The 14,685-nt window shown below is 46.7% G+C and overlaps 1 protein-coding gene across 2 annotated transcripts in view; it reads right to left on the reverse strand.

Annotated features, from left to right (window-relative positions):
* ABHD2 (abhydrolase domain containing 2, acylglycerol lipase) overlaps positions 1-5,712 on the reverse strand; it is a 120,795-nt gene extending 115,083 nt beyond the window's left edge. The window contains exon 1 of one of the 2 annotated variants that reach the window (XM_033189070.1): positions 5,565-5,712. The gene's annotated coding sequence lies outside the window, so the exon portion shown is untranslated. The remainder of the gene's footprint in view (positions 1-5,564) is intronic. The other variant, XM_033189068.1, reaches the window with a different exon arrangement.
* Between the last annotated feature and the right edge of the window lie 8,973 nt (positions 5,713-14,685).

The raw sequence follows: 14,685 nt of genomic DNA on the forward strand, positions 1-14,685 counted from the left end.
GAACCTTGAAAACTTTCTTCTTAGAGTCAGCATCAGTGGAAACTGTTGTTGGCAAGGCCAGGTCAGGCTCAGATCTTGGAAATTTAAAGTGGTTTGGAGATCTTGGGAAATACTTCCAAGGACAGCAACAAAATTATGTGCGGGCTTGGGGAAGACGTTTTACAGAGGAGCAGGTGTGAGAGCTGGTTTTTCCTGGGGTGAGAGAAAAGAAGGGGTGAGACACTTCAAGCTACCTAAACAGAAAGTGTTGTGACAAAGGGCAGGCTTCCTCTTGGATGCCCAAAGGCAGGACAAGTGGAGTGATGCTGTAGTGCAGCAGACGGGATGAGATGCAACAGAGATGCGGGAAATGAGGCTAGGCGCAGTGGCTCATGCCTGTAATCCCAGCACTTTGGGAGGCTGAGGCAAGAGGGTCATCTGACGTCAGGAATTTGAGACCAGCATAGTGAAACCCTGTCTCTACCAAAAATACAAAATTAGCTGGGTGTGGCGGTGTGCGCCTGTAATCCCAGCTACTTGAGAGGCTGAGGCAGGCAAATCGCTTGAACCCGGGAAGCAGAGGTTGCAGTGAGCCGAGATCTCACCACTACCCTCTAGCCTGGGCAACAAGAGCGAGACTCCAAAAAAAAAAAAAAAAAGGAAAAGAAGGAAAAAAGATCCTGGAAATGTGACTTGGGGAGGCCAGGAAGCTTCTCTGGAGAATAGAGAGTAAACAGCAAACTGTCCCTGGAAATGCTAGCACATTCTGCACAGATGGCAAGGCGAAGGGCCCAAGGACCAATGCGTTCCTCACTCGCCAGTGCCCCAGCTCTCCCTTCACAGCTGACCTTTAGAAGCTCCCCTGCACCTCCCCCAGCCTCTCACAGAAAAGAAAAATATTTGCCTCCAAATATCCACAAGATCTTTAAGATCTCCAGCAAAGCTGCTGCCTAAATAAGACTGTTTTTTAGCATCCTTAGAAACATTAAACAGATATCTAAAATAGAAGGCCTTCATAAAAAATGACGTGGAAGCTCTTTTCACACTGCCAAGAAATATTAAGTGAAAAAGGCAAGGTTCCAAATAGCATGTATACAGCGCGCTACCACTTCTGCAAAAAGGGGCGGTGTACAGAATATGTTAACGAATTTGCTTATAGATGTATAAAATCCCTTGAAAGGGATTTTCAGAGACCACTTCTGGAGGATGAAGAAATCACTAGGCCGGACGCGGTGGCTCAAGCCTGTAATCCCAGCACTTTGGGAGGCCGAGGCAGGCGGATCACGAGGTCAGGAGATCGAGACCATCCTGGCGAACACTGTGAAACCCCGTCTCTACTAAAAAATACAAAAAACTAGCCGGGCGAGGTGGCGGGCGTCTGTAGTCCCAGCTACTCGGGAGGCTGAGGCAGGAGAATGGCGTGAACCCGGGAGGCGGAGCTTGCAGTGAGCTGAGATCCGGCCACTGCACTCCAGCCCGGGCGACAGAGCAAGACTCCGTCTCAAAAAAAAAAAAAAAAAAAAGAAATCACTAATGCTGGTTGCCTCTGAGGTTCAGGGGTCAGGGGTACACAGAGATGTATTTACTTTTGTGCTTTTCAAATATTTTCTTTCATCATGTGAATGTATTGCCTATTTTTAAAAACTAAAATTTGAATTAAAAAATTTTTAAATTTCTAATAAAAACAATTTTAAAACAAAAAGTTTTTAAGCAACAAACCAAACTAATTTGTTAATCTTGTCAACTGTGTTCCTGGCACACACCAGATGCTCAATTTGTTGAACTTAATGAACCTCCACTTAAAGACAACAAAAGAAAATCAGAAACCAGGCAAATCCAAGGGTACCAATGTTCCACTTCGCTAAAAAGCTCTTCACCTGTCTACTATTTATTGTGAAAGATCAGACAATGGGTTGGTGTGTAACAAGCGCCTCACCCAACTGGCTCCAGTCCACAAGCTTCAGGGGTAACGGTGGAGCTTATCATCTGTCCCCACCAACCATTTTATAAACAGAAAACATTCAATCCAAAAACACGATGCCCTGAACAAGACAACAAAAAATAAATCTGCAGATACGAAAATAATCCTGAAAGCAGATAATGTAGCACCTGTATGGTATCAACACAGAAACAGCAGCACGGGGCTTAAACATGTCCTAATCATGCACTGGCCAAAAAGGCTGAACCATGAAAAGCTGCTATAAAATCCTGACACCAGACACATTTAAGAGGCACCCTGAACTTCTCATTGCTCTGTTCCTGGGGATAACTTAGCCCAAGATGAAACAGAAAGGCTTAAGTACCTCATGCCCCACATCATCTATACTCTGAAACTGGTCATGGAGTGCTCAAAACTCACAATGCAATAAAAATAGGAATACTGTAAGTTGTAGGTCATGGTAGAAATTCTGCCACACAAAATTCAATTATATTGGAAATGTCTCTCTGCTGGGGCTTTTAAAAGAGCCAGATTTTAGGCAAAAAATAAGACAGACTCTACCCCTGTCTCCCATAAGATCAAAAAAATTATTTCCTGCTTGGGGCAGGAGCTCTGAACAAGGGCAGTGAGAACCACTACAGAGGTTATGGGTCCTGCCAGAGATTACCAGGAGAAGGTGTAAATGCTCAAAGCAATGAGTAACAGCGAATGAGAAGCCCTTCCACCAAAATGTTGAGAAAAGAGAGTGAGAAAGAGAGGAAGGGGCCCCTATTAATACACAAGCAGAGAAATGAAAACTATTATTCTAAAATGGCTGATCTCTAGAACAGCTTAAACAAAAACCAAAATTCAGAATCAACTCAAGAAAAACAAAGCATAAGAAGGTGCGATTTAATGAAGTGATAATCTTTGGTTCAATCTAGAAAACAAGTAAAAACAAGAGAAAATCAAAGGTGACTGGATTCCTGCAAAAAATGAAAGTGGCAGGCATCTTTTCATCAAAAGGGAATTGGCTGGCACAATGAGAGCGGCTATTTGTCAGACCTGTGAAGGCGATAAAGGAAATGAAGGTGAGAGTAAAAAGGAAAGAAAGTGAACGACCCTGACTAAAATGAGAGGAAAAAGACGATTCCATTGTATTTGCCATCTGGTTTATTTCAAGCTTTGGAAAAGAACAAGAAAAACGCAGATAAACCAGTGAACCAGCTAGACTGCCAGCACGGATCAGTCACACACTTCTGCTTCTGCCAGGCCAGGCAGGCGCTGCTGGTGCTCCCCCTACTCGAATGACTAAGTAACTTGCTTAAATGCAGTTGACACACGATCCCTGAACTTCCGAAAAGCACTTAATACAGTGGCTCATAAAATCTTAATCTAAAAATGTTCATCCATTTAGAATCAAGCTGCATCACACGCATCGCTCGGGAGGAGGGCTGCAGAGAGGGAATACATATTTGGAAGAACACCGTGGACATGGTATCATCCAGGACTTTACCATTTCGAGGGATTCCCACCCCTTGCTGCCCGCTTTTAAAGATAATTTTAAAAGGTTCAGAGCCTAAGAAGAATGTAACTGCAAGTGAGGAACTAACATAGAAACTGAATTACCTGAATCAGAAAAATAAGCAAGATATATGCAACGGGACTTGGAATCCCCTTGAAGCTGTCTGTGTTAAAATGAAATCTGTAATATGTTTAATGAATTGGGGGTTGGGGGGAAGGGGAACGGGGAAAAATTAGCTCTTGATAGAGTATTGGGTGGTGGATATGAAGAAAAATGTATAAAAAGGCAACAGAATATCATATCTAGCAAATCTATTGTGCTTACCCTGTGCCAGGTACTGTTCTAAATGCTTCAGATGTAGTAACTCCATGCCCTTCTCAAAGCAACCTTCTACCATAAGTATCATTATTATTTCTGTTTTAGAGGTGAGGAAACAGAGGCACAGAGAGGTTAAGTAGCTTGCCCAAGGTTGCAGAGCTAGTAAGAGGCAGGGCTAGGATTCAAATCCAGGCACTCAGGCACCAAAATCTGTCCTCCTAACCCCTCTGGGCTCCCCTAGAACTTAAAACACTGAGAATGGGCAAACTAAGCTTGGAGTGAAGTCAGTCATGCACTGGCTAGATCTAAAGTCAAGAGATCAACCCTTAGTCATGGGCCTGTGATGACCAGCCAGCCCTGTGACCACCCCAGGCCTCAGTTTCCTCACCTGTGCATTGAGGAGACTGAATTAGAGTCTATCTAATTAGATTTAGATAGAGATGAGCTCTATCCAAGGTGCCTTCAGCTCTAAAATGTCACAAGTCCGTGCTGACTACCAGCTGTATATGGATTGGTCTGCTTTCTGACTAGATATTCAAAGATTAATTCATCCTAAAACACACAGGAAGTTGTGTTAAGATTCTTTCTCTGCCTCCTGACCTTTAGAAGATTATTATGTTCTATTAGGCAAATGACAGAGGGTAGTGAAGGATTTCTCTTTTGGATTCTGCTTAATGTGGCTGTAAGGAAACGGCCTTCGAAATGCTCTGGGCACAGATCTTGATGACTCTGCCAAACCTGCAGTCTCTCCAGGTCCCTCTATGGAGCCTGTTCTTGGAACCTACCTTTGGATTTGGTTACTGGAATGCAGGTGAAACTGACAAACTGGAGGTCGAGCAACCAAACTAGAGGGATTGGGAAGATTAAGACAGCGGTCCATGGTAGTTCAAATTAAGGAGTTTCATGGCGGCTAAACAAACCTCTATCTTTTTGTATAATCCAGTCTCTTTGCTAACACCCACTCTTGAGAGCTGAAACCTCAACATTCATTATGGGTGAATTTAACAGCCACTTGGAACCTAATCGACCTCCAGAAGTACTATCCTCAAGCTAGGCATTAAAGGCCACTTAAAGTGCATCTGTGGGTAGAGAAGGCCCTTACAGATGGGTCATGCAGTCCTCCCTTGGGAGTCCTAAGCATCCCGCACAGGTGGCTGTCATCCGGCCACTGCTTGGACATTGCCAAGGTCGAGGCGCTAGCTGCCTGGCCTGGCAGGCAGCCTCCTGCGCTGCTGGACAGCTCTAGATGTGGGAAAAGCTCACGAAGCGCCTAGAACAGTGCCGGTCGCCGGGCCGAACTCGGTAAATGTGCTTCCAAGTGGGTCAAAAGCTGCCTCCCTAGAACTTAAACCCACTGGTCCTGAGTGCGCCCCTGGAGCCCCGAAACACAGAGGTCTCTCGGTTATCTCGGGTTGTAATCAGGACCCTCGGCCCTCTCCTCCCAGGTGCGGATCCCGGACCTTCTTCCCCAAGCCTGAACCGGCAGACCCCTCCCCAGACCCCAGAAGACCCAGGAGTGAGCACCAATGGGGGAATGGCAGCCAGAGAGGCCGCGGTCGGGATTATCCCCAACCTCGGTTTCCCGGGCACGAGGGGACAAAGGGCCTCAGGAAGGCGTATCCCCCGCCGCGATCTGGGCTGTCCCCGCCACTGGGCAAGCCAGCTCTCTGGACCCCCACGGCGCCATATGACAGGCCCCCGAGGATCCCCTCAGGCTGCGGCGTGATGGGCCGAGCTACGCCGGGAACTCGGGGCTCGGAGATTCGGTTCGACGGGTCCGGAGTGCGATCCCTGCTCCGCGGAGCTCGCTCGGCGTGGCTTTACCTGCGTGTGACTGACTACAGGTGCTCAGCTCGCCCCCAGTCTGGTTCCTGCAGCTTCCCGGCTGCCGGCGGCGCTCATGGATATACAGCCGGAACCCCTGGCCAGTGCAGCTCCCGCCGCTACCGGCCCCGCCCAAGTAACTGCCGCCACGCCCCTGACCACCGCTTCTGCCACGCCCCCAACCACGGAAACCGCTTGTTCATTGGGCAGTTTAGCCGCTTCTCCACTTGCCCCGCGCGCTCATGGCATTACGAGGGAATCCACTGGTCAGCGAAGCTGTTCCTCAGAGTGGAGGCGGGATTCTTAGGGGAGAACTCCTCAACAATTGGCTACATTTGACGGCTTTAGTCCAGGGACACAGACGCTATTGGATAAGGCCAGCCCGGAGTGGGCGGGGAAAGGGGAGGAGGGCTAGAAGATGGGTAGTGTTTGCTGTCGATGGGGGTGGGGTGAAGAGAGGCGTAATTGTGACCGCAAGCTGCTTTAGAGGGCTGGGTAAGGTCAGGTGTCGACTGGGGCTCAGAGGAATGAGGTCGGCCAGTAGCTCACCTGCGGGGCTCTGATGGGTCCAGGCCGACTAACTGAAGCACCTATTCTCAAATTTCGCAGGGGGTGAAATTTGAGGTCATATCCCGGGAGAGAGGAAGAAGGATCGTGAGTCACCGAACCCAAAGGAGAGGAAAAGATGTGGAGGCAGCGATCTATGGCCTCTTCCAGCTCCGGACCGGGGATGGGGAAGCTCTGGGCAATACGGGCCTCAGTTATTGTCCCACTGTCCTTTCAACCCTTAAGCAACCCAGTTGGAGGCCGCCTGGAAGAATGTAGCCTTTGAACTAGGGCCTGAAATTGGGGCTCCTACCGGTTGTGTGGGCTTAGGAAAGTCACTTAACCTTCCTGCATGCTCCCTGATTTCTTCACTTGGCAACTGAGGGTAGCAATAGTAGTTGATGAGAAGATTAAATGAACTCTGATAAACGCCAACAGTGCGGCCGGGCGCGGTGGCTCAAGCCTGTAATCCCAGCACTTTGGGAGGCCGAGACGGGCGGATCACGAGGTCAGGAGATCGAGACCATCCTGGCGAACACAGTGAAACCCCGTCTCTACTAAAAATACAAAAAACTAGCCGGGCGAGGTGGCGGGCGCCTGTAGTCCCAGCTTCTCGGGAGGCTGAGGCAGGAGAATGGCGTAAACCCGGGAGGCGGAGCTTGCAGTGAGCTGAGATCCGGCCACTGCACTCCAGCCTGGGCGACAGAGCGAGACTCCGTCTCAACAAAAAAAAAAAAAAAAAAAAAAAAAAAAAAAAACGCCAACAGTGGCTGGCACTCAACAGGCATTCAATGAAGGGTGATTCTTCACCCATCACCCACTCATCTCATGTGGCTGGGAAACTAGGCCCATTTCTAAAATTCTGTGAGCCTGAAACTGCTTTTGCAATGGCATGTCGTGTACCAAGAATAGAACACTTGAGCGACTTGAAATGCAACCCCTGTAGGTCAGTGAAGGCCACCCTACCAAGGTCCCATAGGGCTGGGAGACAGGGAGCACGGGATGAAGTGAGAGGAGCGATTTAGTCAGAGAAGGGAAGTGGTGTTTGTTGCCATGTAAATTTTTCCCAACATATTTCAGGTTGTGACAAGGAACAATGGGCTGGCTCAAGTTTTATGAAGCATGACCAAACAACATCCTCTGAAGGCTGATCAGCACCGGACTAGAAATCACTGCATGAGCTACATCCGTCAGAGACCCCTGAAACCCGTTCCCCATTCTGAAGGTGTAGACATCACAGACTGTGGACAGAAATAGCTTCTCAGACTTGAATGTAGCCCCAGACCCTTTGTGTCTGCCTTTGAAAGAACTCACAGCCATGGTACATCAGAGTGAAGGAGAAGAAAGAATCATTTGCCATTGCTCTATTTTTCATTCAGTTGTCATGTTACCTTGAAAATAAAGGTTTCATCTCAGTGTTTATATATTCCTCTGTATTCTCTTTCATCTTGACAAAAAAAAAAAACAACCCAGGCTTCAGTAGCAAAGTCTCTTAGTAATGAACCCCATCATCCTGACTCTGAGTTAAAACAGTTTGGACTTCCAAAAAACAGCTTTAAATTTATCACTAGATAAGTATATAAGGTAATGCATATATTAACTAGCTTGGTTTAGCTATCCCACAATGCATACATGTATCAAAACATGGACCGCTGCAGTGGCTCATGCCTGTAATCCAACACTTTAGGAGGCTGAAGACCTCCTGGGCTGAGACCAACCTGGGCAACATAGTGAGACCTTGTCTCTACAAAAAATTTAAAAATTAGCCTGATATGGCGGTGCATGCCTGTAGTCCCAGCTAGTGGGGAGGCTGAGGCAGGAGGGTTGTTTGAGCCCAGGAAGTTGAGGCTGCAGTGAGCTATAGATCGTACCACTGCATTCCAGCCTGAGCCACAGAGTGAGACCCAGTTTGACAAACAAACAAACATAATAACATGATAAACATAAATAAGTAAAGCATGTTGTATATTATAAATATATACAAATTTTGTCAATCAAAAATTAATAATAATTTTAAAAATAGGCTGAGCACAGTGGCTCACGCCTGTAATCCCAGCACTTTGGGAGGCCAAGGTGGGAGGATCACCTGAGGTCAGCAGTTCCAGACCAGCCTGGCCAACATGGTGAAACCCCATCTCTACTAAAAATACAAAATTAGCTGGGCTAATTTACAGGGTGGCACACGCCTGTAATCCCAGCTACTCAGGAGGCTGAGGCAGGAGACTCGTCTGAACCCAGGAAGCAGAGGTTGCAGTGAGATTGCGCCACTGCACTCCAGCTTGGACAACAGAGTGAGACTCTCTCTCAGAAAAAAAAAAAAAAAAAGATTTGTCACTAGTTTTGGAGGGATGTGTACACATATCTATGCACACATTTGGTTCTGATCCACAGTTTTCTGGTTCTTGTCTTTAAATAGTGCTGCTTGGTAGCCATACACATGGCTGCATGCATGCTACAGAAATAGGCCCAGCCCAATACGGGTTTGCTTCTGCCTGTGTTTGCTAAGGGAGACTGAGATGTCTTGTTAGGCCCTGAAAAGCATGAAGTGGCTCCAGAGATTCAGGATGATTTCTCCACCTTGATTCAGAGCCACGAAAAGCAGCTGTTAGGAGTATATTGCAGATGGGCTCACCATTGTGTAAATGGCTTTTTTCTCCCATCTCAGGAACATAGGTTCAGCCAATGGTTCCAGTAAAGGACATCTATCCAGTTCAGGAATTCTAAAACACAATTGTATCACAGAGGCTCAAAAAGAGGCACAGATGGAGCCCAGGAACAGGAGGAAGAGTGAAAGGATCCGGGCATCTTCTCTGCAACTCGGGCAGGCTTAAAGAATGATCCATTATCATTTTCCAGCACACAGAACTGTTTCCTTAATTGTCTCTGGTTTCTGTTTCCTCCCCTCTGCTTGCAGTCTTGCCATATTCTGTTTAATCATATTATTTCATTCTATAAATCATTTCCGAGGGAGGCCATTTAGAAGACAAAATGGACTTATTTTTGCCTTCAAGTTTAGTGGCCCATTGAGATTGAGGATTTGGTTAGCCTTGGCCTAAGATAAGCAGGTGTTGGGATGTGGCTGTAAAGTGAATTTTCAAAACCATGACAGTACCTTGTTATAAAAAAGAACAGGCCGGGCGCGGTGGCTCAAGCCTGTAATCCCAGCACTTTGGGAGGCCGAGACGGGCGGATCACGAGGTCAGGAGATCGAGACCATCCTGGCTAACACGGTGAAACCCCGTCTCTACTAAAAAAATACAAAAAACTAGCCGGGCGAGGTGGCGGCGCCTGTAGTCCCAGCTACTCGGGAGGCTGAAGCAGGAGAATGGCGTAAACCCGGGAGGCGGAGCTTGCAGTGAGCTGAGATCCGGCCACTGCACTCTAGCCTGGGCGACAGAGCGAGACTCCGTCTCAAAAAAAAAAAAAAAAAAGAACAAAGGAGACGGTTTGCCCCAGGCACCTTCTGGGATGGCTAAAGCTGCAGGACTTCATTAAAGTAGACTGCTTCTAACTAACTGGAGCCTCTGCAGGATTTCCTAACCTGAGAAAGTCCTCAAGGTACTCTGGGAGACAGCAGGGAGCAGCGGTTGGAGCAGATAATGTGTTCTATTTATTCTCTTCAGGGAAAATCAGCAATTCACTCAGTTTGTCATTTTTATTATTCTGCGTCCATGGGGGATGGTTCAGAGAAAAGGGATTTGGAAGCTCTGCCGCTGGGGCTTGGATCCTGGTTCCATCCTTCGTAGCCTTGTGACTTTGGGCAGGTCTTATAGCACGTCTCTGTTCCCCACTTTCTTCTGTAAAATGCAGAGGACAGTGAAGTGCTTGTCTCATGGGGTCCTTTGAGTGGCAGGTGAGTTCACAGATGCAAAGTGCATCAAACAGTACCTGGCACATACCTAAAAATGTTTTTTTTTTTTTTTGAGACGGAGTCTTGCTCTGTCGCCCAGGCTGGAGTGCAGTGGCCAGATCTCAGCTCACTGCAAGCTCCTCCTCCCGGGTTCACGCCATTCTCCTGCCTCAGCCTCCCGGAGTAGCTGGGACTACAGGTGCCCGCTACCTCGCCCGGCTAGTTTTTGTATTTTTTAGTAGAGACGGGGTTTCACCGTGTTAGCCAGGATGGTCTCGATCTCCTGACCTCGTGATCCGCCCGTCTCGGCCTCCCAAAGTGCTGGGATTACAGGCTTGAGCCACCGCGCCCGGCCCTAAAAATGTTAAATAAATGTTTGCCATAGCTATTATAGGAGCCCATTTCAGAATCTCCCTCTAAGGTCTTCACTCATTTTTTAAGTTCTAGCCTTCAGAAGTAGTGACCACAGGATTCAAGATTTTCAGAAAACATAGATAGACTTTATTTTTTAAATCTGTTTTACGGCCAGGCGCCATGGCTCATGCCTGTAATCCCAGCACTTTGGGAGGCTGAGGTAGGTGGATCACTTGAAGCCAGGAGTTTGAGACCAGTCTGGCCAATTGGCAAAACACCGTCTCTACAAAATTATTTGTAAAAATACAAAAATTAGCTGGGTGTGGTGATGTGTGCCTGTAATCCCAGCTACTAGGGAGGCTGAGGCAGGAGAATCACTTGAATCTAGGAGGTGGCAGATGCAGTGAACCAAGATCGCACCACTGCACTCCAGCCTGGGCAACAGAGGGAAACTCTGTCTCTAAATAAATAAATAAAGCAGTTTTAGGTTTACAACAAAATTAAGTGGAAAGTACAGAGAGTTCCTATATACACACTCTCCAATACATGCAAGATTTTTTTTTTTTTTTTTTTTTTTTTGAGACGGAGTTTCGCTTTGTCGCCCAGGCTAGAGTGCAGTGGCCGGATCTCAGCTCACTGCAAGCTCCGCCTCCCGAGTTTACGCCATTCTCCTGCCTCAGCCTCCCGAGTAGCTGGGACTACAGGCGCCCGCCACCTCGCCCGGCTAGTTTTTTGTATTTTTTTATTTTTTAGTAGAGACGGGGTTTCACCGTGTTAGCCAGGATGGTCTCGATTTCCTGACCTTGTGATCCGCCCGTCTCGTTCTCCCAAAGTGCTGGGATTACAGGCTTGAGCCACCGCGCCCGGCCAGGATTTTTTTTTACTAGCAAAATCCCACCACCTGGTGCGAGAAACTTTTCCTTTGGAATGTGGTTACCAAAAATGGTTTGAGGACCGAGTAAAGGTTTTTGAGACTAGACTTCATCAGTGTAATCATTGTGAGGGAAACGGAAAGGATGAGGCTAAGAGAATAACAGTAAACGCTGCAGCCTGGAGGTTCATAAAGTATTCCTACAGTTGTGACATGGTGCAGTCTGAGGGATCGAATATTGTGGCTTTATTGTCACACCCAGTGCAGTCTGCATGCAGTCTAGGAAGGAGGTTCAGAATGCCCTGTAAGCAGGTCCATTGTCTGGCTTCTTATTGGTAATGGAGATGAAGTTTGTTCAGAGGCTTTAAGTCCCAGCATGCGATAGTTCCATGAGGACAAACTATGATCAATTTCAAAAATGTGGTCCTTTTGTTATTAGAAAAGGCTTTCTGGTGGCCAGTGAAAACGATCATGAAAAATAACCTTGTCTGTGATTTGGGCTGCTTTCTTAAGCTATATGTGAGTTGTCTATAGTAAAATCATAAGATGAACACACCTGGCTTATGCCTGTTGTCCTGGCAAAATTTTAATAGTGCCTTCCTTCCCATCAGGTGATTCTCAAATAGTCCCAATTTGGATGATACACTTTATGGTAACATTTATATTTACATATATAAGACCTAGTACTAAAAATGCTCATGAAACACACAAACACACACACACGCACATGCACGCGCGCACACACACACAGATGAAAAAGTGTTCTAATCTTATAATCAGATACATACAGAATATCTGACAGGTGACTGGCTAACGATGACTTCTTCTTAGTCACCATGCATTCCTCTTCCTGATGTCATTCTTTTTTTTTTTTTTTTTTTGAAACGGAGTCTCGCTCTGCCGCCCAGGCTGAAGTGCAGTGGCCGGATCTCAGCTCACTGCAAGCTCCGCCTCCTGGGTTTACGCCATTCTCCTGCCTCAGCCTCCCGAGTAGCTGGGACTACAGGCGCCCGCCACATCACCCGGCTAGTTTTTTGTATTTTTTAGTAGAGACGGGGTTTCACCGTGTTAGCCAGGATGGTCTCGATCTCCTGACCTCGTGATCCGCCCGTCTCGGCCTCCCAAAGTGCTGGGATTACAGGCTTGAGCCACCGCGCCCGGCCCTGATGTCATTCTTTTTTTTTTTTTTTTTTTTTTTTGAGACGGAGTCTCGCAGTCGCCCAGGCTGGAGTGCAGTGGCCAGATCTCAGCTCACTGCAAGCTCCGCCTCCCGGGTTTACGCCATTCTCCTGCCTCAGCCTCCCGAGTAGCTGGGACTACAGGCGCCCGCCAACTCGCCCGGCTAGTTTTTTCTATTTTTTAGTAGAGACGGGGTTTCGCCGTGTTAGCCAGGATGGTCTTGATCTCCTGACCTCGCGATCCACCCGTCTCGGCCTCCCAAAGTGCTGGGATTACAGGCTTGAGCCACCGCGCCCGGCCCTGATGTCATTCTTAACTAGAGAAATAAAAATTGAGTTATTCATACTATTAATTACAAAGGAGTCGATAAAACTTGTGTATTAAATAAGCTCATCATACACTCTTTCCTACATAATTTTAGGTTATCGAGCTATTTTAAAATTATTTCCAAAGAAGGCAAGATGCAGCGTAAAAAAATAACAACAACAACAAAAACCCCACCAAAAAAAAAAAAAAAACAGCTGGGCACAGTGGTTCACACCTGTAATTCCAGCAGATTGGGAGGCCTAGGCAGGTGGATCACTTGAGGTCAGGAGTTCGAGACCAGCCTGGCCAACATGGTGAAACTCTGTCTCTACTAAAAATACAAAAATTAGCCCTGCGTGGTGGCAGGTCTCTGTAATTCAAGCTACTTGGGAGGCTGAGGCAGGAGAATCACTTGAACCCGGTAGGCGGAGGTTGCAGTGAGCCAAGATTGCACTGAGATTGCACCATTGCACTCCAGCCTGGGCAACAGAGTGAGACTCTGTCTCAAAAACAAAAACAAACAATTTCCATCTTTCCAGAGACCCCTATATTGTTTTGCCATATATTTAAATTAATTTACAAAACAGTAAACATTTTTTACTAAGCAAGACATCTAATACTAGAAAGACAGACAGAATCATAAAGTCCCATTCATTCCTCGGTGGGGATGGATATATAGGACAAATGGGAAATATCGATGAGATAACTCAAAGGACTGAGCAATAAGCACAGAGTGCCATCAGTGTCAGCAATAATTATTCAGAGGAGGCAGCAATTTCTTCTGACTTGGATTATTGGAGATTTGAATTGGTTTTTGAAGGTCTATGGGCTGAATCTGGCAGGGCAGCATTGGCGGTGAGGGAGCATGGCATTCCAGGTAGGCCTCTGAGTGGATCAACACAAGATAGTTTGTCCAGAGCAGAGTCAAATTGGGGCCTAGCAGGCGAGAAGATGAACAAATGGATGGGGCTGATGGTGGAGGCAAGATAATGCCTTCGTCTTAGTTAATGGCTTCATTTCAGCCCTTTGGGTATTTGGATATCCTCACATAGTTGCAGAGCAAACATCCCAAACTCCAGGCATCTGCAAACCACATGGATAATTTTGACCCTATCTCTTTACTCTCTGCTTTATTATTTACTTAATAATGTCATCAAATTGACTCAACTTTTAAAATGAAATACCTTATTAAGCCCCATCCTAAACCAGTGGTTCTCAACTGGGGGTAGTTTCGTCCCTCAGGGGACTCTTGACAATATCTGTGGTTGTCACAACTGCAGGGGTGCTGTTGACCTCTAGTGGGTAGGGACTAGAGATGCTGCTAACCACCCTTCAGTTCCCAGGACAGCCCCACAACAAAGAATTATCCCAAGTGTCAATAGTGCTGAGGTTGAGAAACCCTGTGGGCCAAAGCAGTAATATCTGTGATATTGCAGGCTTGAAGTGTGATTATAGTTATTCTAATTACATTACAATCATTTCATAAGGATTACATTTTATTATTTATTTTTATTTATTATTTTTTTGAGACAGTCTTGCTCTGTTGCCCAGGCTGGAGTACAGTGGCACAACCTTGGCTCACTACAACCTCCACCTCCTGGGTTCAAGGGATCCTCCCACCTCAGCCTCCCGAGTAGCTGGGATTACAGGCGTGCGCCACCACGCCTGTCTAATTTTTGTGTGTGTGTTTTTAGTGCAGATGGGTTTTCACCATATTGGCCTGGCTGGTCTTGAACTCCTGACCTCAAGTGATCCCCCTGCCTCGGCCTCCCAAAGTGCTGGGATTATAGGCTTGAGCCACCAGACCCAGCCAACTATTACATTTTTAAATGTTCTTCCATGTGCTACTCTATAATCATCTCTTGTATCACAATGCAGACATGGCATTTAAGTTAAATTTGATTCAAGATATTTGTATGCCAATGTTCATAGCAGCATTATTCATAATGGCCAAAACGGGGAAACAACCCAAATGTCCACTGATGGATGAAGGGATAAATAAAATTGGTAAGTAC

The sequence above is a fragment of the Trachypithecus francoisi genome, unplaced genomic scaffold (genome assembly GCF_009764315.1).
Source record: "Trachypithecus francoisi isolate TF-2019V2 unplaced genomic scaffold, Tfra_2.0 Lachesis_group3, whole genome shotgun sequence".
In the NCBI taxonomy this organism is placed as follows: Eukaryota; Metazoa; Chordata; class Mammalia; order Primates; family Cercopithecidae; genus Trachypithecus; species Trachypithecus francoisi.